Raw genomic sequence first — 27325 nt, forward strand, 5'->3', positions numbered from 1 at the left:
ATATTCTTGGATGTCGGGGGGGGGTTCATAGGGGACCCGGAGGTAGTGGACATTACAATATCTAGGAATGTCTCCTCTGAAATTGTGTCAAAGGTATTAAGCCTGAAGCTATACCCATCAATGGAGTCCATGCCCTTTAGTATTATAGAAGTGTCAGCCGCTGATAATGCTGTGGTGTTCTGGTCATCAGCCGCTCTGGGCACGGTTCATGGTTTATCCGCGGTGCTCCGTACAGGAGATTCAGTCTGAACAGACGTGCCAGTGGCCTCCAGAATCTTGCTGATCGTTTTATCAAAGAATTCAGCCGGATCATCACATAGTTTCTGGGAGTTGCTTTGAGCAGTCCAGGTCTGTTTATCCCCCAAGGATTTCAAAGGACTTTTAAGCCCCATTATTGGCTGTAAGAATGCTGGTGGCGTAGAAGTTGCCTTCGCTTTATCAACCACTCTTTTATAGTCACCCAGCACAAGTTTAAGACACTTTTTGTCTGCTCCAGAGTAACCACTGCACCATCTTCTTTCAAGCTTCTTGCATGCCAGCTTAAGCTCTCGTAGGGATTCATTAGACCGAGGAGCGGATGGTCTAATGCGCACTTTCAGATTAGTAATTGGGATTACAATACCAAGGATACAACATTCCCTTGCTCATAAGCCTGGAGCATCAGTTCCGCACCACTCGATTGTAAACCGTATTTATAGTGCTTCTGTTTGCTACTGCATGATACCATATGCATTACTGTATTTTATTCCTGTAACACAGAAACTGAGCATGAAGATATTCGGCTTCAAAACAAAATGTCAAAAGGCTGAAGCCAGACCTATTTAGGAGTCGTTGTTGTGACACGGATCCTCCAGATGACCATTCTAGATGGAGTGATCGACAAAACCCCATTCCGTAGACCGAGTTCGAGCGGACCCCGGTCATCACTGATCACATTCAACTTTCGATCAGCCAAAACTGAGACCTTCTGTACTTGTTTCCTTTGAAATCCAGTAAATCGATCTTTCAACAGGTTCATTGGATCAATGCACAGCTTGAGCAGGACCTTTGAGGAGTTCAGCAGGAGAAAAAGATTTGAAACCAGTCAAAAAACAAGCATGTGCAATGCGATAGGTCTCACATTTGCACAAGACCTATTGCCTTGTAAATAGTAGTCATCACGGACAGTGGGCAGGGGGAGGCATGGACAATGGGAGGGAGCGAGAATGCACAGACAACGGGAGGGAGGGGGGAGTAAAGTTGGCAGTAGGAGAACCTCATTAAAGAAAATAGTGCTCACAGTCTAAATAACATGTACCGTGTAACGCTCAAATTAAAGGGACCAGTCGCCATGGGAGGTGACAAATGAAGAGGAGGCGGTACTAAGGAGGGGCTAGCAAGCCTATTGATGAATCAGAAGCGAACATTTAGGACAGACAATGACACAAGCCAATGGCAAACATGGGCGGAGAGTGGGCGGGGCTTCTATTAGCTACTAGTCTACAATAAGTCTAGCAGAGCAGGGCATGTGTGCTGGCTCAGGCTCAACCTAAAGATCAGACCAGCAGAGTTCCAAGAGAGTGTTTACTGTCAGGGCAGGTCTACTGCTTGCTTTAGCTGCGGGGGGCAGTCCAGTCTTGTACGAAGTATTTCATTAATGACAAAATTAGAGGAGCTTTCTGGACCTTTAAAAAGTGCTTAAGGGAAGTCATCCAAAGATGAGCTCAACATCTGCTTTTCTTCACATGGGTCTCAATTGTCATCAGTCTGAATTAGGTTGGTTCACGGTTTGTCTCCTTACCTCTATGGTCCTTCCCCTGCTCCCTGGCCACCCTGGTGGGAGGTGGAACGGGGGACTGATAGGTGGTCACACAGTTCTTATGTGGCGCCGGCAGCGAGTTCCCATCTCAGGAGATCAAAAGTCATCTGAAATCCTAAAGTCAGGTATGCTTTATCTGTGAGTCTCCATTGAGTGACCCATTATTGGGACCTTGTGTTATTACAAACAGATTAGATAGATTGTGCATTAATTGTACAATCCAACAGTTTCATTCTGGTGTCCAGTGATCCCCACTGCCACCATTTTGAACAGAATGTTATTGATATAATCCATTATCTGTTGGCTGATCTAATTGATTCCATCATCGTATTATTGTCATTGCAACCAGATATGAAGCTCAATGTCGGGTCCAGTTCCGCACACTTACTGTATGATCGACTGATGCACGCTTCATCCACGCATGTAGTTTGGAGAAGCCACTTGCGGAGGTGGAGATTTCTTTAAACCTCGAACAAGGACATGCACAGTTAGTGGGGTCAGTACTTTGGCGAGTGCTTGAGCATTCCTTTCCTAATGTAGATAAAATAAACTGCCCATTACACTCGCCCTTAAATACAATACTTTTATGATGAGCCGGATGGAATGGAATGGAATGTGGAAGTTTGCAATAACGATATATGAACCTCTGGTCTCCTCTAGAGCCATCAAAGGAATTATCATTTAAATAGTTTCCATCTTGAATCTCAGGAACCTCACAAGCATGTTCAACCCCTTGAGGCCCAGGACCAGTCTGAAGCTACCATCACCCTCTGGACCAGGAGCATGAGTCCACCACCAGGCTTTTCTCCTCCTCTGGCTCAGGGATCCCTCCACATTTTGCTTCAGGAGTTGAATACCCTCCTTAAGGGCCATTCACTTACATGAGAACTTCAGCCAAGGAGTACTTTAACTGAATCCAGAGTCAGGATAGGCAGATAATGCCATCACCCTTCCTGCGGCTCTGAAGATACCCTTCATACATCAAGATGGTCCTGCGGGCACAGTCCACCAGTACTAAGGGTCCATAGCACTGACTATTGCCGCGCAGTGTTGGTAAGTGACAGTGGAAATCACCAGGAATTACTCCGTGGCTCTGCCCGGCCACGTTTAGAAGAATACTGTGTGTGAGAAGGTAGCCTGAACCCAGGTGGTTGTGGCGCTTACCTTTGCTTGCATCGCATAAACATTTTACTTTATCCATATTACCTTCAGCTTTCCCAAAAACCAACTTCAGTCTCACAAGGGAGTCTTCAGTGCGGCCACCTTTAGATCAGCCCAGACTCTTATGTCCACCAAACTCCTGGCTGCAATAGTGGACCTTGAAGCTGGTGCTCAGATGCAATTTGAAGCTGGTTATTAATATTATCATATGGCATTTAGAGCTCCTGAAATAACCCAATCCCTGGCAGGTTTTTCTGCCATGGTTTGTGGAGCGTGGGCATATATTTGTAGTTCTAAAAAACGAATTCAGTACTAATTTTGAACTGTATCACCAATAGCTGTAATCCAAGAATTCTGACTCAGTTTATTCTGCACTGCATTGTAATATTTTTTAAATACATCACTAAACTAGTACTTTGGTTCCACCAGTGACCCCAGAATAAGCCTAGGACTGGAGAAAGTCACCAACATCAGTCTCCACAGCCTTGAACCATGCCTGCTGCAAGGAAAAATGGAAGAGCCTGAAAAACCTCAGACTCAGTGCCGCTAAAACGGAGATCCTTACTTGCAGGGACTGGTCCTCCATCAGAGACCCTGGAACAAGACTACTTCGGCTACGGAAGGTCCTGTAGACGACTATTGCATCTGATATTCTGAAACCCCATAACCACAGCTTTAAAAGTTTTCCAGGATTACTACTGCACCTGGCAACGCAGTCTAGTTTTAGACTTTGACTGCATCAACTTTCCACCATGCCATCAATGTTCATCCCAAATCAATAAACTGCCTGTTTCAGCCGAAACAACCGGTCAGTGTTGTCTGCTTGATCTGCCGTCCGCCACGGAGCAGTAGACATCAACAGCGTTCTCTCAAACACCTCATCAATAAAAAATGTCTCTTGCCCAAGGCGGTCTTAGCACTACTGCACTGACTTGTGACCACAACTCCTCAAGTTACAGACCGCCCTGGGCTGAAATATCATTGCCCTATTTTGCAATACACAAAAATAAGCCACTGAGCGGCTCAACGTCAACACATACCTTAACAGCGTAAGCCAGTATGTGATTTAGATCTCTGTGATCTGAATGGACATAAACGTCTATGACACATAGTCCCCTTAGGCAAGGTGGAGACGAAGGAATGTGAACAGGTAAATCACATGAGAGAACAGGAGTTTAGACTTGCACCTGCGTCCATGGGGCAGGCTTGGTACCGCGGCCTCACGTCACCCACAGCACAATAGGATCTCAAATGCAGGTGCTATATCTACGGATTACTGGTTACCATCCTTCAGTTGACTGATGAAATATCTTATACAAAAATATCTGCCACAAAAACATCGCCAAACAAATATTCAGAACACATAAAACAACTTTATATACTTTGTATGTATGGCTAAAAATATTTACAATAACAATATAGAATACTATGATACTCTATATTAACTTACAAAAAATATTACACTAAAACAATATTAGAATGTAAAAATATAGAGAAAAAACGTTATAACTTACAAATAAAAATCTATACTTTAAAATAAATTAAAGAACGTAATAAAATTACTTTATTATTAAAAATACTAATAGAAATACATTATATCACTAGATATTAAAAATATACAATGGCAACAAACAATAAAATAAAAACATTTAATAGAAAATTATACTCACTAATTACTTTGGACTAACTTCAAATTAAAACTATGTATATATATATATATATAAAATCAAATAGACAACTTGGAACATTAGAAGGTTAGAACTCACCACTCCTACTCTAACCTGAGCACCAGCAGGGAAAGTGTTTTACTTTAAAAGGGTCATATGGCTATTCCAATTCAATTTGAGTAACTGTAGGGAAAGTGTTGGACCTTGGAGGCCTCAGATTCCGTATTCCCACTACAATCTAAGCAAACGTAAAGAAAGTGTTGGGCTTTGGAGTGGTTAGATTTACTATTCCCACTCCAATTTAAGAAACAGTAGGAAAAGTGTTGAAATTTGCAGTGATTCAATTTACTAATACCGCTCCTACATTTTTAAATAAATTACCTTAAATATAGACAAAATAAATGTAAATGTATTCAAAATAATAAATGTATTCATGAAACATAAATTAAATACATTAAAAACAAAAACACATTTTATATTACAAATAAAAAAAGTGGAATAAAAAAATTGTAAATTAAAAACTGCCCTCTGCTACTCTAAAAAACAAATTCCATCAAACATTTAAAATCAATACAAAAATCATAGCTTAAACATAGAACATTGACATTAAATGAATCATAAAAATGACAATTAAAACAATGTGTAAATATAGATGAATTGAAAATATACAATTAAGCAAAATGATCAACTAAACATTTTTAAGAATCAAAATATACTTAAAAATCAATTGATCAATTAATTTACAGAGTTATAATTTTTAAATCAAAAGTTACATTAAAAAATACAAAATAAAAATGTATATTTTTAAAAAACCTCCACCCTAACCCTCTACAGACCCAATCACTTGCTACTAAATTAATAATTTTTATGGTTTAAAATTTTACATTTAATAAAAAAAGAGTAAAACTACTCTAAAACAAATTAAACAAACTTATTTTTTTAAGATGTTTTTATTAGCAGTTGGTACAAAATGAAGGCACTTGGAAAAAGCAGGGGGCGTAATTGAGCCACACAGGGTGACCATGTGCCTAGTGCATCATTATATGGATTACAGAAATCTAATTCACAGCATGAGCAATACAGCAAAAAGTGCAACTTATACCTAGATATCTTAGGCTAAAATAAACAGCAGCTCAAAAATGATGCGGCATTTCACAATGTGAGAGATTCTCATGTGTATCCCACCGAGACACAGTGGGGAGAAGCGGAGAGGGATATGGATCGAAAACAGGCTATGGGGATAGAGGGAGGGTATGAGGAGGGGCAGAGGGTATCGACATAGGGGAGAAGGGAGAGGGGGTGGATGCAGCCACAGCAACCCTCACACACTGTGACCAACCCTCCAAAACCTACAAAATGTAGGGACTAATTTAGGCTCAAAGTTTGACACAGCTCTCAAGCCTGTCGTGCAGGGTGTCTCCTGTTTGAAGGAGAGCAGGCGTCAGCAAATGGATATCCGATAGGCCATTCAGCATATCTGCGCACATTTCTAGATACCCCCACAGCATTTTCATCTGTGCGTGCAGCTCGCAGATGTCGCTCTTCAACCACGCCCTATTTTTGCAACAAAGTGATTATAATACTAATATCTTACAATACTAAAGTAACTAATATTTAGCAAACTAATGAAAATAATATTTTATAGAACCATTGTAAATAAAACTATATCTTATACAACTATGAAAAAATATATGAATAACTGAAAACACAATATTCTTACTTTCTATATTCTTTCCCATGACATTTTTGACATCACTATGTTTTTATACAATATTTTTCTGGAATACCCAACCATTGTCTCTATGCACTTAGAAGTAACTGTTAAGAGAATATAACATTAAGAGGGGTTGTTTGGTCCTGAAGAAAGCCCCAAAATGTAATAGTACACTATCAGTTGCCGAAACATGTCGAGTGTCGACTCAAACAAGGCAGTGATGAAGGTACCATAATAGTTACCACACAACCTACTCCTTTCCTTTTCTAACCCTATAAGAGACAGGAAAAATGTCTAATAAAACACACCAGATTATATGCCTCAGTCCAATTTTAACCTACTTCTCACAAGCCTTCACATGTCCCAAAAACCTGGACTGAAAAAACAGAAGAGCTTCAAAAACGAACTCAGGATGAGTCCGCCCTGCACCTGAGATGACGCATACCATCTCATGCGAGTTAGGGGATACATCCTATTTAAGTCAGGTGTTAGCCAAAAGCTTTTGATTTTACTAAAATTATATCTGTAATATATTTGTTTATAGGGGCTTTCAGCCAGCCCTCTTCATCCATTGGCATGCTGTTGTGTCAGTCACATTTTTCTTCTGCCCAGTAGAGCATAGAGTGTGGGGCAGAGAGTCCGCTCACTCCGGCCATCTGCTAACTTCACTGAGTGACACCATTCTGCTCTTTCACTAGGTGAACAGCTGCGCACAAAATAGCTCCCGTCAGCACTTGGAACTAACATGACATTGTATTGTATTGTATTGTATTGTATTGTATTGTAATTGCATTTATATAGCGCTTACTACCCCTGACGAGGCGTCAAAGCGCTTTTTCGGTGAGTAGCACGCTATTCCAGAACTCATAACGGATTAGTGTTGAATTAGTATAGGGAAATATGAAAGGGATTAAAGTGGTGGATAGGTTAGTCAAATATTTGGATTCAGAAGGATAGAAGAGGGATGGAAGAGGGAAAAAAGGTTTGTATTTATTTAGCGCTTGTTACTCCTGATGGGGTGTTGAAGCGCTTTTGGGGGGGAGTGGGGGGCGAGTAGCAAGGACCTCTGGAAACCCATAAAGGATTAGTGGTGAATTAGTATGTATGCTTTTTAAAGACAAAACTATTTTTGCGTTTAGCCAAATTATCTTTTTTTTGGGTGAGGACCTGGCAGGTCCTCCAACAAAAAAAAGTTTTACAGAAAACATGACAAAACAAGCACTGACAAAGCCAAAAGGCTGGTAATCAACACTAAACCTATTAGCTTTGCCAAGGCTTGTTTAAAAATAAACTACCCGAGCAGCATAATAAATCCCCTGGATGAGGAACAATGAAGAATAACCTATTTACAGAACACAGGAGACTGCCGACATCAATTCAGTCACATGCTATGGAGACCCCAGTCTTCTGATGGCATGTCCTAGATGGCTAGGGGGTAAAACTATCAGTGATTACTTCTCTCTCCTTGAGTGTGGTTGCACACCGCCCACCAGCCGACAGAGGAGTCAGCTGGGAGGGTCCTTCCAGCTCTGATGTGTGTCTCGTGGGCTGACGGTCCTTCAATCACTTCTTGCAAACTTTGTGCTGCTGGGGAGACTGATTGCTTCAAATTGCCCAGATTTGTGAGGCTGTGGTAATAGTCCAGGGGTCAACGAGGCACCCTGGAGGCCCCCCTCTCAGATAGCTCAGTGAGCTGCCTACTGGATGGTGAGAGCCCTGCCAAGCTACTTTCTGTTCATGTATTGCCAGGCTGACTTCATGTGTTAACTCAACGTGGACAAATGTGGAGCAACAGCGCCACCACGTGCGCACTAAGGGTAGCACTTTAAACTCAGATTCTCCGGGTAGGAGGCATGAGGTGCTCGATGGGCCAAGTGTATTTCTCTTTCTAACAGGGGTGGAATGTTACGAATGGGAGGCGCGTGAACCACATGTTAATATTGACATGAAGACACACACCAAGGACATGATTATTAACTAAAAAGAGGGACGGGACACCTCCAGTCAGGTAAAGATTCTCTGCAGCCTGATTGTATATTCCCAGGATGTGTTTCACACCCTAGCAAAAAATCCTGCAATTGGTACACTAAAATTGGAACCCAAACCTCTGTTTTGTAAAATGTTAACCAAAGGTTTATGATCTGTCCTCATTGCAAAATTTGTGCCACAAAGAAAATTTCTACATTTTCTAATGCTCTACTGTAGAGCCAGTGCCTGGTGTTTAATCAGATTAGTTTCTCTCATAGCCCTTTAGACTTCTAGAAGTGGAAGCTGGAATTCCAAATAAAGAATACTGGGACAACCTGACCAGCACTACACACACCAAGCCATTTACAGCAGGCATCAGTAGTGAAATTGCACTTTTCCATGGGATCATAAATTTGAACTTTCATAAAATCAAGTTTCACTTACTGAAATTCCTGTTTGCATTCCTCCAACCACACAAACTCAACCCCTTCCTCAGCAGCTTAAGTATTCATTCTGTCTTGGATGGAAAATCATTAATTAACTTGGCACAGAACTCACCCATGCCCAAGACTGCTGCCACGTCTTTGTGGGTGGGAGACTGCAAGTCAGAAATGGCCTTAACTAGCTCATCATGGGGACTTATTCTTGTAGAGGTTATTGCGTGTCCTCAATCCCCGTGCTCTGAACCTTTCATCGGTTTACCTTCAGAGTTAGACCATTCTCTCTTAGCACTTACAATACCTTTCTTAAACTACCATCATATTCTGCTTCTGCCCTTCCACTAATTAGAATGCGATCCTTATAAAAGTGAATACCCAACATTTGATTTAATAAATGATACACTACACACTGAAAGTAAGAAGATTCACAAATTAACCCGAATGGCATCCTCACAAAATGGTCTGTGCCAAAAGATATGCTGTACAGCTGCCAAATTCTTTGGAGTCCTCGAGTGATCTAATCTGATGATATGGTGATACTAGGGCAAGAGATCTGGACAACATTGCACCAGATAATTAATCTACCATCTCAGACATGTTGGGTAAGGAAAAATGACCCAAAACATATTTAGGGTGAGCTCATAAGTCAATTCACAAGAGTAGATCACCTGACCTCTTGCACGCCACAACTATTGGTGTGACCCACTGAGAATACTCAACAGTGTCAATAATTCCAGATTACTCAGCTTCTCACGTTCAGTTTTCAATCTCTCTCAGGTTGAGCAACATTCCTCTAACCTTACTGACAACCAACACTGATTTTTCCTGGATATATACTTTTTTAAAATTATTACTGACATCAAGTTATCCCTGAAAACACCCGGACATTCTTAAAAAAAACAAAGGAGGACTTACCACTTGATTGTTTTCCTGCCTCACACACATTCCTGGATCTCGGCTTGCACATTGTGTGTCCCAGTAGCCCTTTCCCTCCTCTTTCCATGCAGTGTCCTTCGCCCTCCCCTTCTCTTTCCCGCCTTCATTACCTGTCTATTTCCCCAGGTCCTTCCCCCTCCCCTGAATCTTTCCCCCTGCCTGCTTTTTCCCTTCGTATTTGTGCTTATTATTTATCTCAACCTTACAAGTAACTATGTTGCCATGCTCTAATAACTGTGTAACCTTTGTAACGATGTAACCTGTAACTATGATCTGATGCTCATGTAAAGCGCTCTGATACCTCTGGGTCTAGCCAGCGCTATATAAAACCTTTAAAATAAAATAAATAAAAAATAAACACATGCATTATGGGGAAACTCATTCAGCTTAATGGCAACGGATGACCCTGGTTCCAACCATTTCCCCATTTCATCCTGATGGGGCCATCTCAAGACTCAGTCGCCCACTTTGGATACATAAAATTTTCCTTGGCAGGAGCAAGTCTGAAATTCAATGTTGGCATAGAAAACCCCTTACAGGTCAATAGATTCAAAACAGTGCCACGAGGGTAGAACATCAGGAGATATTAATTGGATCACAGCTTGGCATTCTTTACGAAAAACCTCATGCGAGATCGAGGTCCACCATGCACTGGAGCCCATAAGGACCGCCACCTGTCTTCCCATTCATTGTAACAGTGTCCTTCAGGTATGACCCGATTCTTCGAATGCCGACATGGAGACCTATAGGTCATCTTCACACACTTCAGAAATCTTTGCTTTCTTGGCAACATATCTGCGACATTTACTGTATTTACCACTTTTCTTGCAAAACCTACAAGCATATTTAGAATCTGGACAATCTTTGAAGTTTGTAGAGAGCCTAGGGTACCACATCTAAGTCAAATACACTTCAACTTTTCTATTCACCACCTCAAAACTCTTTTTCCTTCGGATGGCAAGTGACGCATTTCAGATACTCTACACAAACTTGATCAACACAGTTCTATGAATGTCCAAGTCTTTTTTTCAATCTCGATCACCCCGATAGTGAAGGATCAACCTTCAACCAGATCTCCTCTCGTATTTTGTCAAAATGACAAAGCATGAACTGGTCGATGATGTGCTCTTCACGTGAAGCAACAACATTGCAAGCGGAGGCACGTGAAGCAACAACATTGCAAGTGGAGGCCCATTTTCTTAATTCAGTTAAGTAATCTTCAACAGACTCACTAACCTGTTGTAAACACCTTAGAAAATGATACCTTTCAAGCATAGTACTCACTTTAAGAAAATCAAGTAAGTCCAATATTTTCATACAGATTTCCACTTCATTATGGCCCCTAGATTCCTGTTCAGCAAACTGTCAAAGGTTTTTACCCCTCATAACCCAACTAATACATTAGCCAAGAAGTCTTCCTTTCAACAGAAGAGTTAGCTCCACAAACAATTGCACAGAACCCAAAACTTTCTTCCACTTCTCTTACTTTAGTGGAGAGTCACTTGCAGAGATTGAGAAAAATGGAGATGTCAATACACCCTGCTTGGCCATACTTCATAAGTGTTATCGGAACCCTCCCTCCAGGTCACGTAGAGTCAGAGGGCAGCATATTGAACTTCATGGTAAAGCAATGACCAGAAAACAAGCACTGGCAAAGCCAAAAGGTCTCGGCAACGCCTGAGCTATTGGCCTTGTCAATGTGACGGTCTTTTAGCCATGTTGTCTAGCAGCAACATCTGCTGGTCAGCATGGCTGAAGTCACTGAAAGCCCAGAATCGCAGGATGTTGAGCTGACAATGAGTCTCTTCGTCCCCAACTGTTGAGTTTATTGTCTTGTCCCTCCTAACACAAAAAAGCACTAGGATGTGGCCTGCGTTGGCTGCATCATAGCGCGTTTTTCAGTGACTTTCAGCCATGCTGAATGGCAGATTTGCTGCTAAACAACATGGCTAAAAGACATTTACATTGACAAGCCAATAGCTCAGGCATTGCCAAGATCTATTGGCTTTGCCTATGCTGGTTTGCTGTTGATAGGGTTTTGCTGAAAAATGTGGAAGTGCATAGTTGAGGAGCTTTGAATTAAAGTGAGGATGTGGTGTAATGAACAGAGCTACCGACAGGGGAACTGGGGAACCAAGTTTGAATCTCGGGGTCAGCTGAACAGTTTGTGATTCTGGGTAAAGCCCTTATGCTTCCACCTACGTATGACAAAAATGTCTCATTGTGTAATGTAACTGGTGAGCACTTAAACTGCTCAAATACCATTGGTTGGTGCTAGCACTATGGAAAGATGGAAGACGGAATAAGCGCTCCAATACCATCGGATCATGCAGAAAAATAATAAAAAGCAACGAGGGAGGTATGGGGGGGGAGGGTCAAGCCATGATGGGAGAGGGCGGGAAAAAGCAATAATGAAGGGGGGGGATTACCTTAATTAAAGCAGGATCAGGAAAAAAATGAATGTGTCATTGGTGAATGTAACTGGTCAATACCACTGCCTCGTGTTTGAACAATGGCAGGACGGAGCGAGTGCTCCAATACCATCGGATCATGCGTATTTTCTTTTAAAACACAAGTGCTGTTTATATTTAAAGTTTTAAGAAATGCATTTGTTTATGTACATGTGCATGCATTTTAGTGTTAAGTGTGTATGTGTACAACGGAGACTGTGGCAAGACGGAGGATGGAACGAGCGCTCCAATACAATCAGATCGTACAAATAAAATTAATAAAAGCAACAGCGATGGGAGGGTAGTGGGGGGGGGCGGGTCTAGCAGCGAAGCAGTAGGGGATGGGGAGACGGGCAAGCAACTATGGTAGGAAGCAACACTGAAGAGGTGAAAAAAAAACCTTAACTGAAGCAGGAACAGTGACAAAAATTAATATGTCATTGTGGAATGTAACTGGTGAGTATTTTAAGCGTTCCAATACAGGCTTGTGTTTGCACTATGGCAAGACAGAGGATGGAACGAAGTTTCCAATACCATCGGATCGTGCAAAAATACAAAAAAAAAACAAGTGCTGTTCATGTTTTAACATCTTTTTAAGAAATGCATTCATATGTACACATGCATGCATTTTAGTGGTATGTGTGTATGTGTACAAGGGGGATGTCCTATAAACACGTACTCATATGGAATGCTTGATGAAAAAAATTGCTGTGCAAAGTACAAAGCAGTGAAAGGAAACATGAACTCAGTCTATGAGAGTGTCAAAAACAAGAAGAGGGCAGGACGCCCGCATGCCATGACGAATGGCATCAAAGAAAATGAGAGCGACACTGAAGTTTACCAAAAGGTAAGAGATGGGTGGCCTGTAAGGCCAGAGATCAAACACAACATGTCTCTTTGAGACAGCGCATGCACGGTCTAGGTGAGACCTAAAAACAATAGATTTCGCACAGGCGATAACTACTGGTTTTGCCAATGCTTGTTGTGTTTAGAAACATGGAGAATAAGTAATTTATCAGTAATCAAAAAATGTGGAACTGAGGCCAGGGCTAGGAATATGACATGGCATCCTTTCGGGAAAGGATGTGGCATAAGGACCAGAGCTGCAGACTATGGAATTGGGAAACCAGGTTCGAGTTTCGGCATCTGCTTAACAACCTTGATTCTGGATGAATCACTTAATCTCCCTGTGTCTACGAAAATGAAAGTGTCCTTGCGTAAAGTAACTGGTGCTAATGTAAAGCACACCACTACTTTCGGGTGGTGGTGGTGCTCTATAAAACTGCATACAAAAACAGAAAGAATCACTGGGTTAGGCTGGTATACAGCAGTGAACAATAAGAAATACATCACATCGGCAACCACATTAAAAGGAATACTTTTTCCATGGGCACGGAGGGGCAGGAAGACCTTGATGGCATCAAGACTCAGCCCAGCTCCTTTGAAGAGAATTCAAGTTAAGCAACAATGGCGCGAATGGAAACACTTCACTCATGAATGAGGAAAAAGTAAGAACGTGCCGGACGGGAGAAATTTGAAGAAATAGAGCCCACCGTAGAAAATGACAAGCAACAAGGTGAGACATGAACAGTTCAATCATTAAGCACAAGAGAAACATAGCTATGCAATTACAGCAGAAGACAAAGGTACTTTAGAAGGTCTGGCATGCCCTGATTTTCCAGCTATAAACACCATTGCCGAACTACCCCATTGGTTGTAAACACATGCAGACACACACACTTAGTACCCACATCCTTGCAAAATAAACAGACTACATGTGTGCCACGTAAAAGCAGTCATGCACACATGCTACAATCAGCTATACACTAGCAGGACATTAAAAGGCAGAACGCCACCATTCACTAGAACGCAACAGGCTGCAATGGGGGTTCAAAGCAATGATGAGGGAGGGGGTGATTTGTGGAAGGGGCAAGCACCGGGAGGTGCTAGGGAGCAAGCAGAGATAGGAGGGAGGAAGTGGGGGAAATGTAAAGCAGCAACAAAGAGAAAAGCAGTGACGGGCGGTGGAGAGGGGTGATCTGTGGACAGGAAAGCACTGGGAGATGCAAGGGAGCAAGCAGCAATGGAAGGGAGGTGGTGGGGGAAATGAAAAGCAGTAACACTAGGAAGGTCTCTGATGGGGAAGGGTGATCTTTGGATGGAGTATCAGGGTGTGTGAGAGGAGACTGAGCTGGTAAAAGCACGAGCACCCTGTAGAGTGCTGAAAAAGAAAGAAAAAAGTAGGTCCTAAAATGGTCGTAAAAAACGGGAGCAGTGGATGTTTACAAGTACTTGGTCCATGCTCCGGAGGAGGGCTAAACAGAAGAAGGGACATGACTATGCATGCCAGGGACACATGGGGGCAAGGAATATGAGCCAGATGGAGCGAGCAAATGGGGGCAAGGAATATGAGCCAGATGGAGCGAGCAAATGGGAAGTCTGTGGGCGGGCTGCAGCCCACAGAATAAACATGTATCTTCAAGACAGCTCATCTGATGTCTATCCAAGACTCAAAGTAACTTGTAATATAGTGGAGTACATTAATGCACCTGGCAACAAGGGCTTTATTTAACGGAGGCCGAAAACCAGGTGGGTCGGACGGGATTTTTCATCATGCTGAGGTTTATCAAATCAGCACTTCATTGTTAGTTCGATACACTATGAAAATCTTCTAAAATTATGATTATTGCATGGTAAAAGAGCTGCTAAAACCTGCCTATACATGAACATCCAACACCCCCTGACTCTAGCCCGTCTCCCCCCCCCCACCCATTACTTTAATTTTCATTAAAATCACCACTCAGGAAAAACACAGGCACTCGAGAGAGAGAGAGAGAGAGAGCAGGGGACAGAAAGTTCCTTCTGCCACCGAGATGCAAAGACTGCATGTTCCTTCAGGGCTAATTACCTTCTGCAGAAGGAGTCTTAGACAATCAGGCCGGCTCCCTGTTCGTGATGAACCGTTGCAGCCTTGCCTGTGCGGCTGCGTCTTCAGAGGCGAGCGGGAAAGAACATTAAGCGGTTATTTTAAGGTTCATTTTTCTGTGAACTGAAAGAACAGCGCCTAGCGGACTCTCTTCAAATCTGGTGTGGTTAGAAAAACCCTGTCCGCTCGATGCGACCAGATCACCGCCATTTTTCATTTGTATTTATTCGATTTAATTATGCGGTTTTATGTGGCGCGAGCATGGCCAACCAAGGATATTAATTCACTTCATGATAGAAGAACAAAAAGTCAACTGAGAGATCATATAATCAGTTAGGCTATAAGATGTCAAAGCAATACCAGCTTCTGACAAGGTGGCAACTGGAGGACTTTCAGGGCCTTCTTGAATTTAGATAAACAAGAGGTGGTGCGCATGTGCGGTGGAAGGCGCTGATCCAGGACCGCAGAAGAAGGTTAGGCTTCTTGGGTCAGATAAAGAGAAACCCTGTTTTTTGAGGGTTGGGTTTTAGTTGTTAGGTTGACCTCCATCTTCGAACGGTCTCCAGCCATATAGAGAGAGGTCACTGGGGGAGGGGAGACTTTAGACGCAGTTGAGTCATCAGCGTACTGGTCGTTGAAGTGACCAGAGTTCTTAAGAACGATCTTAAAACTAGAGGTACCAAGTAGGGATTCAGGGTTTGTGAAAGGATGGAGCCTTGGTGAACCCCTTGATGTATCTTAACCAAGTTGGATGGAGAGCGCTGTGTTTGGACTGCGGAGCTTTATTGGGCAGATGGGAAACAAACCATTGAAGACAAGCTCCCTCTATGCCAGTTCTTTCTTTTAGGATGTTGATCAACAAAGTGACTGTATGAAGTCACCAGATATGTCTAGGAGCGCTTGTAGGCCGGTGATTCAAGTGTCGAGGAGCTGTAAACCATTGTCAACAGCATTGCCCTGTTTCTACTGGATTGTCCACAGCTTTTCCCCACCTAACGTATCCAACGTAGCCCAAGGGCGAGTGTTTCAGTCTCTTTATCTGTCTGAAAATGATCTTCTCAACCACTTGGCATTCATTCTCGGAGGCTTGTTTCTGTCTGGAGGCGTGATGCTTCCATAAATTCCTGCAGAAATTGTCTTTGTTTGCTGAGACCCTGGCATCTTGCTCCAGGTGTGTGGGAGTGTTCAATGCCACTGGGGCCAGAAGGCCAATCTTGATGCCTTTAGGGTCCCAAAGCACACTGGCTTCTTTTTTAGGTTGGCCAAGTGTTCTACAATGAATGATTCCTATCACGAATGGGTCCAACAAGTGGTAGTACCAGTACACTGGAATGGGTCATGTGAATAGTAATGGCTGCCTGTAGATAATGGGTTCAAAATGGCTCCTTTTCGTGGGTGGGTCACCACACTGTTAAGATCAACATAAGAATAAAGAGAGGGAGTCAACAGGTGTGCCACTGCGATCACCCCAAAGGAAATTCATGCCTCCAAGGAAGACGTTCAAGCAGAGGCCAGAAGCAGGTTAGTAAAGTATACAGGGTGCCCCCCTAGAGGATGGTGCTGTTTCCTTGGTGGAAGAGTAGGGGGTAGAGGGTACTGAAGCAGGCTTTCCAAAAACTTAGAAGCCAGAAGCTATTTCTAGGAAAATGAATTGAAATTAAGAACATTGATCGGTGCTCATCACTTGCAGCTTATGGAATTATTGCAAATCATTGCAATTCCATCCGTGCTTTAAGTGACCAGGTGCTGTCTGGTACAGAGTACCTGCACTTCTTTAATTTGAGTGTGTGATTACCTGAACATTTGAGCACTGCTGCAATACATATAATGGGACAGTTCCCGAACTTCTCAGAAGCAAACATGTACTATAAATAGCGAGGACCAGCAGTTCTTTATTTCCATTTAAAGCACACACTGTAGTCGCGATCGCACCTGAGGACGGAGTGCCATTCTGGCAAAAGTAAGTTCATGAGGCTGTTTAGATTGTCATTGCCTCAGATTGTGATCAACACCAGGATATCAAGGTCAGACAAAAGGATGGTGCAAGCACTGTCCAGTCTGATACACAGCGGACCAGCATGCAGTGCGGCAGGAAGTCACCCATTCTGCAGAAAGGGGTAGCTACCAGTTGAATAGGGATTTTGGTAATGTTAGGAAGTTGTGCTTTGTTAGCCAGAAGACTGAACCAGCACTAGACTAAGGTTGGCGAGAAAGAGTGTCAATTCTTCAAGTTGGCAAGGACGTTTAGAGGACATCTGAGCCAGAAGACTCCTATTGGCTGAAGGTTGACCAGAGTCAGGGTGCTGCGGGGATGAACTAAAGGGTGGAACTGGACTGGAACCAGTATTGTTTTGTGAAGATTCATCAAATCGCTGTCGGATTGATGGGAAGCTAATGGTGAGAGTTGTCAGATAGAGTTTGTGTGGAGAAGACTTAGGAAGGTAGGAGAAGGTTGTAGAGGGAAATGTTTTTGGGTTAAATAAAGAGAAGAGGTGGTAGCAGGGAAATAGACCTTTCCAACCCAATAAGGGATGAAGATGAGAGCGAGAAAGAAGGAAAAGGAAAGAAGCTTTGCAATGAGAGAAGAGCTCTGAGGAACTGGGAGGAGCAGTAGTGCGAAAGGCTACAGACGCATAAATGCTCTCAGTCCAACGTGTTATGGACGAAGGACGTAGAATCGGAAATGAACTAGAGTTGGTCATGATGGGAATATATTGGACGTGTACTATGGTGAATCGTAAGGAGCAGCAAGACCGTGGCTCTCCCCCTGCCCCGAAAGGCTGAGTTGTGGGTTTGGGTCAGAGGAAGAGGGGGAGTAAGTGGAGATAGAGGAAACTAACAAGTAGATGTGTTAAAACGGCCTGATCAGCAGGAGGAATGGTAAAGGACTCCGGGTGTCAGGAACATTAACACCTTGTATCTCACCAGTTGTCAGCCCGAGTGCGTACTGGTTACTGGGGTCTCATAGTAGATGATTAACACATCTGCCTCCTAAACTTCATGCCTCCTTCGCGTATCGCTCCTTTTGAAGCAATGTATGAATTATACCTCTATAGTGAATGCAGCGAGAGTTTGCGTTCCAGGAGTGTATGCAAAGATGGTGGATTTGATGGACTAAAACCTGTGAATTGAAATGTTATTTCCCAACCAAAGATTGTAGCTGATTCCATGTGAGATCTGAAGTCCCGAGAGATTCCAAACATGAACTGGTTTATGGCGGCCATTTTGTAATTTTCAGCATATTAAGACTCTTACTTACGAAATCTTTGCTTTCCAATCGATGTCCCAGTCTCATCGCATCTCTTCATGTCTGAAACCATTTTGTAGTTAAACTCCTATAACCATTTAGTTCCAGTGGTCCTCGCTAAGGGTGTTTCAGAAATCTTCATGGATCTTGGCATTCATATGAGATTTCCCACTTGCCACCAAATGGATTCCAGCAATTACCGATAAAACAATATTGTGATCAACCTTGAATACTCAGGGATCCTTTCCCCTGAAGAACTCTTCATTTCAGATAAACATTTGTGGCCTAACAATCTTGCAATGCTGAATTTGATATCCTTTTTTATGTTCAGGTAGTAAATATACTCGTATAAATGTATACATTTCACACAGGAACTGAGAGACGCCGTACAGTTGATACTGATGGTTGCATTGTTAAATGTCGTATGTTAAAGGTCTTGTAAAGCGCAAGCTGCCCCAGCAAAGGGGCGTCCCGGCGCTGTATACCGCTGGGGAACCCATCCTGGTTTTCCCTGTGAGATGGTCCCTCCTGGGCATCTCCAAGGTGAAGACAAGCATCCTCGGCGCTGATGGGGGCGTTAGTAGAAATTAAGCAAGCTATTGCCCAGAGTTGCTGAGTGGGACCCATGGTTGGAGTAGGCACCGAGGCGAGAATTATTGAGTCCGCTGACAATGGCCCAAGACCCGCCGCGTCGGAATCGAACCCTGGTCCCAGGCCGACCTCTACTTCCGGGTCTGCCGCCTCCAACCAGTGAGCCACACCACTCCTGATGGTTGCATTGTGTATTAACAGATTAAACATTCTTGTCAATACCTGTGGGTGCCGAATAAGAGCACACTGCACAAACTATATTCATGGGCACTGAAATGATGTGCCAGGGGAGTGCCAAATTATACAGCAGGGTCGACTGAATTATGCAATTAGAAAAAACATTATGTGGCGTAATAGGGCACATTTGCGATGGTATTGCTTCATTATTTTGTTATTTTTTACACATATTGACACAGTCTGGGCAAAGGTATAATCTTATTCGTACCAGTGCAGTACCCAAATACAGCAATAAGTAACTGATATGTGACCAGTGAACCTTTGTGAAAGGCCTTCCACTGCACGGCAACACGCGTCACTGCATTTTTAGTAACTTGATCTGTTTGGACTAGAAACAAGCCGTCATTTAAAATCCATAAATTATGCGGCAGATGGTGGATTATGAGGCTAAAATGCAAATCCATAATTATGCAGAAATGGCCAAGGCCCTGGGTATATGGATATGCAATACTGCTGAGGCTGTGTAAAATACTGATTTGATGTTACCTTAATTGACTTATAGGACCAGACATTTGACCACAGTTCAGGGGCAGAATCCATACGTGGTGCAGTTGAGGGTGCTAGGCAGCTTCCGTGTCGTTTTCCTATCTCCTTCTCCAGTATTCCCCGGTAGTGATTATAGTTAGTCGACCCACAGAGACCAGGTGGGAAAGAGCAGCCTGAGACTTCAGACCTCCCCGCAGATGAACCGTGAGTCTGGGCAGTTGGAGGGGGTTTAGCTGGCGGAGGGCAGCGTTGAGTGAGCTAGTGATAGAGCAGATAAAGACATTAATGCCTAGATGCATCAAACTGAATTGCATTCGCAAACGGTGCTAATCGCATTTTTCGTCCGTTTGCGAATGCAATTCACTAATTTGGAATGCATCATGCATTTCGCAATTTTAGGAATCACAACCATGTTGCGATTTCTAAAATTGCGATTGCATTTAAGAAATCGCAATTTGAGATTTCTTAAATGCTATGCATGATTATTTTAAAATTGCGAATTCGCAATTTGGAATGGGTAAAATAGCATGAAGTTGAACTTCATGCTAAATTACTGAAAACTTTCAAAGATGCACAAATTGCATTTTTGAAAGTTAAAATTTACACACACACGCCCCAAGGGCATGTGTGTGTGTAAATGGATCTTAAAGTTAAGTTTCAGGGGTGCAGGGAGGGGTTCTTTGGACCCCCCCCTTCACCCTTGAAATTGCATTCTCATTTTGCGATTCGCAAAATGGAATTTGCAAACTGTGATTGCCTTCCCATTTATTCCTATGGGCCTTGCGAATCGCAATTAAGGAAAAATCCCGAATTGCAAAAAAAATTGCGAAATTTTCATGCATTGCCATTTGCGATTTCTAAATTGCGATTCCTAATTTTCGCAATTTAGAAATCGCAAATGGAAACAATGATGCATCTACCCATATGTGTACTGTGTGACAAAGAAAGTACAAACAGCGATGTTCTTGTCGACCGACTGAGCCATGATTTGAAACGGACCATGGCGGATTGACTTTAATGTGGTGGAAAGAGGACATATGGGTTTGCCGTGGGAGAGGCTGGATAGGATGGAACAAGGACGTTTTTTGGGTGAGAGCTTCCACCCATAATTCAGTGTCATGTGTTTAAAAAAGCATTGGTAAATGCAATAGGTTTCGCCTATGTGATTAATAATGGTCTGTTTTTTGTTGCAAGTTGTAGCTTGGTGAGTATTTGTGCAATATAAGCAGTGCAAGCCACTGGTTGGGTGCGTGAAGTATGTGCTTGAAAATCACTGTGAGCATGGTGCGTGTGCGAGTGCGGGAGTGATTGTGTTTTGAGTGCGTCTGTGTGAGTCGGTGGAATCTGGATAGGATTTAGCATGTGACAGAACGTGTGTATGCGAGAGAGATTGCAGGAAGTCTGGCTTCGACTTTGTGTGTTTGGAAGCGCGTGCCTGTGGGTGCGAGTGTGAGAGCATTTGTGCCCGAGTGTGAGGGGCAGTGCTGGAGTCTTTCGGTGAGTGTCTGCGTGAGTCTGGGTGACATACATATGCTTCTGAAACCCACACACAGTGGGCTGAATTCAGCAATATAAAATAGTTGTACTCTCGGGTCATCCTTGGACGCCTCCGGGCAGCAATTCGCGCTCTACAAATGTACATCCTATCCTATCCTATCCTATCCTATCCTTTTGAGGCAGACCATTACCATGGCTTTCAGTTCCATCATTACTGGCGCATTCTGCAAAGAAATGAAACGCGGGAGACACACTTTCTTAACAGATGTGTAGAACTTGAGTTTCATTTATGAAGTTAATGTTAAGTTCCCAAACAATTCATTTTTATTATTGTGTGTTATACAAAAGGTTTTTAGTGCAATCAGACAGGCACACACACATACCTGCTTTTTGTACAAGACACTATCTTACCAAGACACTTTTGAATAAAAAATGTACTTTTTTTTTCTCCTGGCAACTTGTAAAGTAGCATGCAGAGTGTATCTTTGGTTGCTGAGTAAGGCAGCAAGGCGTGAGTCTACAGCTGTGCTCAGCGACATACATCCCTCTACTCCCAGAAAAGACACCACAGGACTAAAGGAATTCAGGACTGTCCTTGAAGGGAGGCCTTACACCCGGGATGCACCGTAGGATGCTGCTGTGCTTGAAGTACACAATGAATGTGTGTGTTAGTTTCAGCCGACTGCACTGAAACGGGTCAGCACGATTGGACAGGTCGAGAAGGAACCTGGTTCCACTCAAAAAAGGCTACTGGAACAGAATCCGCCTGGTAGCGCCTAGAAATGTCTTAAAATCGTGCATGAAGCTTTAAGCGCACATGAAGCTTTAAGCGCACAATCAGCACTGGGTTTTCACATGATGCAAACTGTACTTATAAAAGAGAATGTATGACGTTACTATGCATACATTTACAACGCGGTATTTTACATCGCATTCGTTACACCGACTTGCGCTGGAGTGCTCTGGACTTAGGAATAATATGATTTACTATTCCAACTCCAGTCTACGGACAGTAGGGAAGGTGTTCGAATAGTAAATCATACTATTCCTTAGGTTAAAGCGCCATCCAGTGCAAGTCGTTGTAATGACTTGCGTTGTAATGACCACGATGTAAAGGCATTGCGACGCAATGCCCGCGTTGTAATGGATGTTTCCCATAGAAGAGTCAAAGAACTTCTGCCCCATCTGAGGGTTTCGCCCTGGCCAGCTGCGAATGAATATGCCTCAACCTCGGAGACAGAAGGGGCACCACCGCAAAGGAGACCGAGTGCATAGAACGGAATCTCCTCATTTGACATCGAGAAGTCGGCAAGTAGATAATCCTGGCTTACAGATTAAACAAACATTGTGATCCTTGGCAAACAACCTTACCTCATGTAGTTCCTTCACCTTATCTGCCTTACAAAAACTACAGAACCAGAAATAACCGCTTTTTAAAAGCGGACGATTAAACTTCAATCCTAACTTTTACAAGTTGCAGGTACGGTACTGTACTGTGTACTGGACTTCAGTACTTTTATTTACTATGACATACTTCAGAAGTATGTAGTACAGGTAAAATAATATTTCCGCAGATCAGTGCACATAGCGGATATTAAAAGGTGCTGCTCATTTTTCCTGCACCACTCACCTGTGAGTTCACAGTCCCGGCCGGAGGGTCAGGTCACCGCAGCTCTGCAGAATGCCAGGGCAGGAAGGGTGCCCCGGGCATCAGCAGAGCATGCTGTAGATCCGAGGTGTACGGAGTCAAATCCAGCGGTGCTTCAATCGGTGATCGGAGGAGCCCTGAGCTAGCTGGCTCCTGGAACAGGGGCTGGTCCCAGGGCCGGCCTTAGGCATGTGCAAGCACAGGGCCACCAAACCCCAGGGGCCACCCCGCCAATATATATCCTTAATATAATAATCCTCTGAGGATGGATACATATTTTTGTGGTGGCCCCAGTGGCAGGGATTTGGCGGCCTCCTGCTCTGTTCCACTTCCAAACACCCTGACCCCTCCTCTTCACTGGCCTCCGCGCCTCTTCCGGGGCCTCCAACTTACACAACCTGCCCAGGGCCGCCATGAGCCTAGAGCCGGCCCTGCTGGTCCAACAGGATACTATGAGAGATGGTGTCGAAGGCCGCCGACATTCTCTCCTTTAGCCCCCTTCCACTGGAACAGACTAGATCCGAGCCTGCACAACGCTTGTGCAGTTTAAGAAACCGCTTAAAACATGGATGTTCTGATTGTCATGGGTCACCGGCAGTGTGCCACCAAGGTGCCGAGAGATCCCTCTGGGAATGATTCGTTGCGCAATACAAGTCTTAATAAAAATGCAGGGAGAGGGCAAAATGAAGCAATACACTCAGGCAGAAAGAACAAACTCTGCACGGAACAGGAAAGGCGAAACCAAATGAAGCAAAATAGACAACCTGCAAATTAAATTCTAAAATAAGGAAGTTAATCGGTTATGAAGCAAAATAAAACAAGAAATTGGCTTTTCGAAAGGGTAAATATTTCTGCATTCATTCAGCTTTAGACGCAATAAATGGAAAGCGAAAAATGCTCAGATCCATTATAAAAATAATCTTTGGAACAGTTTAATTCAAAATAAAAGGAATGGTACGTTTATCCTTAGTTCATTGAAGGCTTGGCGTTCTAGCAAGGGTTACTATGTTAAGCACATTTATATCTTTCCATGCCCATGCGCTCATAAAACGTAAGTAAACAATATTTAAATAGTCATATTTTAAAAAAGTGGTTTAGTAGTTGGGTGGATGGTGGCCCACCACAAGTAGTAAAGTCACTATCCAGTTAGGTCCAGTCATTGGTTTAAGAAATTTAACCCCAAGCTCAACCCCTGGTAACAACGGCACAGAGCATAAAGGCTTAACTTAAGAAACATGCGTAAAGTATTTAGAATTACAAAGATCATTAAGCAAGTTGAAATGTACGAGAATACAAATTCCACTCAAATGTATTTAAAAAAACTAAAAGCACATTGACAGCAAAATAAAAAAGTTAAAAAAATTAAGGAGAACTGGAGATATGAATTTGTTAAAGATTTAAGAGAAAATAGTGTCCAGACGTGCCAAGTGTCAATAGTAGTTAATGGGCGCAATAGACCAAGGCGAGGTTTGGGGCAGACCACGATAGACTGCGGGTCAGATACAACATGCAAATATACCCTGCTTGAGACTGGAAATAGGAAATGTCGTAAAGTTTCTAAGCCCGGATCTGAAAATGGACTCTTGTTTTTCGGAGGAATAACTCTTTTCCACACTGAACAAAGCAGACATTCAATTGGACGTCGTGGACTGTAGCTCAGGCACTTATCACAGTCCCTCTCCTTCAAGCTCCGGAGCAAACGTTTTTTTAAAGTTCGCAAAATTCTTTTGGTGCCCAGGCAACCACAGGAGTTCACTTCTAAGGTCACCTGGACCGCAAGTGTGCATGGGAATTTCATATGGAAATCCCCAGTGTGTTAACACTAAAATTCAGTTTGAAGCAGGCACTGTACCCACAACAACTATTGCACTTGTAATGCAGCAAACGGGATGTCAACCACGCATGTGTCGGACTATCTCATCCTCCAACCTCTAATAATGGCCACAGAGGCAAGGAAGAGACCAGAGTACAACAAAAACAGCCATTTGTGTCCTCCCTGAAAAGGAGAAGTTATTGAATACAGCAAATATGTGCAGGGAGCTTGTTCCAGCTACACAAGGGGACGCTCACCTGCGTGGGTCAGTTCGAACCATTCACAGTAGTGTTGAGATCCCCCGGGTCACGCATTCAGACGCGGAGCCTGTATCGGTAGTGAAGGGTCATCGTTTCAACACAGAGCAGGAAGTGGTTGAGTCTCTTTGGCAGTTCTCAGCCCAGGGTAGAGGACCAAACCATGATGCTAATCAAGAAAAAAACTTGTGAATTTTACCAAAAACAGGATTTCCAATGAGCAGCCATGGGTCCATGAGGGAGAACACTTCCTGCTCCGTTCAGTTGTTCGTCATTCATGGAGATTAACTCACAATCTGTGTATTTTTGAGAGTAGCTGGAATTGTTAATACTGGCCATGCTATATCTCCACCTATAAATATGACGACATCATAATCACGGTTTTAATCATAAAAACAGCTACAACTCAATGAATCCTTTGATATAATATAACATGTATTCTGAAGTTTAAATTTGAAGCCTAACTGTAGTGTATTATCTATTTATGCCATATTTGTATGTTCTGTGCATTTGCTTGACATCAATATTTGGACTCATTCCCAGGATTACTTGTCTTGGTAAATCTAGAAATGTGCAAAATCCACGGGTGTATGTGTGGAAACACCCGCACTCCACGCAGGTAACGCCTTCCCAGGGCAGAATGACTCAAGGCAGCGACTTGCGCGTCCTTGCGTTACTCCACAATTACCAAGCCACAGAGGGCCCCGCAGGGTGGCCTTGCTTGGCGAATCTCATTTAAGGCTTGCGTTGCCCTTGCGACTCCCTGCATGGTGCAAGGGCAGAGCCATCCTTTTATAAATCAGGGTCCTAGTATTTTATGATACGGGCAGCAAAATAGTTTTGTTGCAGCCAAGTTGTACCTTGATTAGTGAGAGTCCCACACACCCTGCTCTGGTGATTATGCTTCAAGGAGTAGCTTGTTGTATTATGTGCTGTTGTCGACACAACCCACTTGAACAGTTTCTGACTCTTGGCACTGGCTTCAAACGTCTGCTGGTGGCCAGGAGGACTGTGTGATACTAGGAAACTAGGAACTATTTTGCCCCATGGTGAAGCCTAGTTGCTTATCATAGACCAACCAGATATTTAGGATTTTTTAAACTAAGTCTAACTCTTTGATCATTTAGGGCCTTCTGACCCACTGCATAGTGCAGACTGTGGCCTCCACTCCCCTGGCCAGACACATCCTTCCAAACTTGGAGATCGTCGACTACCTGGCCGGGACCTCTAGCGCCTTGAGAGCAAGCGCGGCTGCAGTCGTGGCTCTGAAGGTTGTAGAGTTTGCAGAGTTCAGGTTTATGGGTATGAACGCCAGTCAAGGAGGAAAGAGTAACCTGGTGTGTGAATGCAGACCTGTACTAGCAGGATTGGGCATGACCCACTAACAGCGTGCCTGCATGCGAGGGCGAATTCTGTACCTGCAAGTACCCGCCGAACACCACCGGTGGGGAGGGGTCCTTAAATGGGTGGAATACAGCATAATGGTTCTATGTGCTTACTTTGCAGAGTAATCAATCCTTGGGTCCTCGAAACCACGCCTCCTCCAACCACACGACGAACCACAGCCACACACTCTGTTACGCCACGACCAACGAAAGGACGTCCAGACTTAAGCAGTTGATCACAGGTAGGAGCAGGACGACTTATTATTGACCTCGGGATAGTACCACAGGGTCGTGGGACTGATCACAACACTATTGAATGCAGAGAGCTCACAGTATTTCCCCCTTTTTGTTTAAGGTTGGTATTAGTGTGAGGGCGTCAACGACATCCAATCACCAGGCCCTCTTCCTTGGCCCCCAAGGGCAATCACTTGTGGCAATTTGCAAAATCACAGGCAGTAAGGGAGGGTACTAGGAAAGTGGTCTATAACGCCCCGCGAACCAAGCACTACGAGCTTTCAAGTAAGCACGCATGGTTGCAATCTTGACAGGTAGCAGCTCTCTAGAGGCATCAAGCAGCCCTGAATCAGGACGACCAGCTGCAGACAATAAAAACTGACCCTATCTTAGAGGTCTGAAGAGTGAAGACCTCTCGGTCAATATGGATCAGGCCGTACCTCATAGGAAGTAACCCCGGGCGTAGTGTGCATAGGGGGGCTATGCGGAGGTCCACGGAGTTGCAAACAAACTCTGTGGAACTCTACGCTACCCGCCTCCACCCCCCCCCCCCCTATTATAGCAAGTAATTAAACATTAATAAAAAATAAATTTAAATCTGTACTGCGGCATCCCCGGGCTACCCTCATCCTCTTCTTCTCAAGAAATGCGCATGCGTGCGCGCGCAGTTTTCACATGGATTAGCGAGATTTCGAAGAAGAGGAGGAGGGAAGCCCTGGGACACCGCAGTACAGGAAAGTGGTTTTAATTTTTTTTAAAAAAAAGTTTAATTACTTGTTATAATGGGGGTGGAGGCGGGGCTAGCCAACTCCACTCTGCGGCAGAGATTTGCCTTCTCTCTGTTCTCCGTGGAACGCGGAGATGGCAAAT

The 27325-nt window shown here is 43.6% G+C and overlaps 1 long non-coding RNA gene across 1 annotated transcript in view; it reads left to right on the plus strand.

Moving 5' to 3' along the window:
• Positions 1–26463, plus strand: part of LOC147684225 (uncharacterized) — a 262916-nt gene extending 236453 nt beyond the window's left edge. Inside the window, exon 5 of the long non-coding RNA XR_015300986.1 lies at positions 26343–26463. This is a non-coding gene — a long non-coding RNA (uncharacterized LOC147684225). The remainder of the gene's footprint in view (positions 1–26342) is intronic.
• Positions 26464–27325: the final 862 nt, after the last annotated feature.

This window comes from Lissotriton vulgaris, chromosome 11, assembly GCF_964263255.1.
Source record: "Lissotriton vulgaris chromosome 11, aLisVul1.2, whole genome shotgun sequence".
NCBI classification, from domain to species: Eukaryota; Metazoa; Chordata; class Amphibia; order Caudata; family Salamandridae; genus Lissotriton; species Lissotriton vulgaris.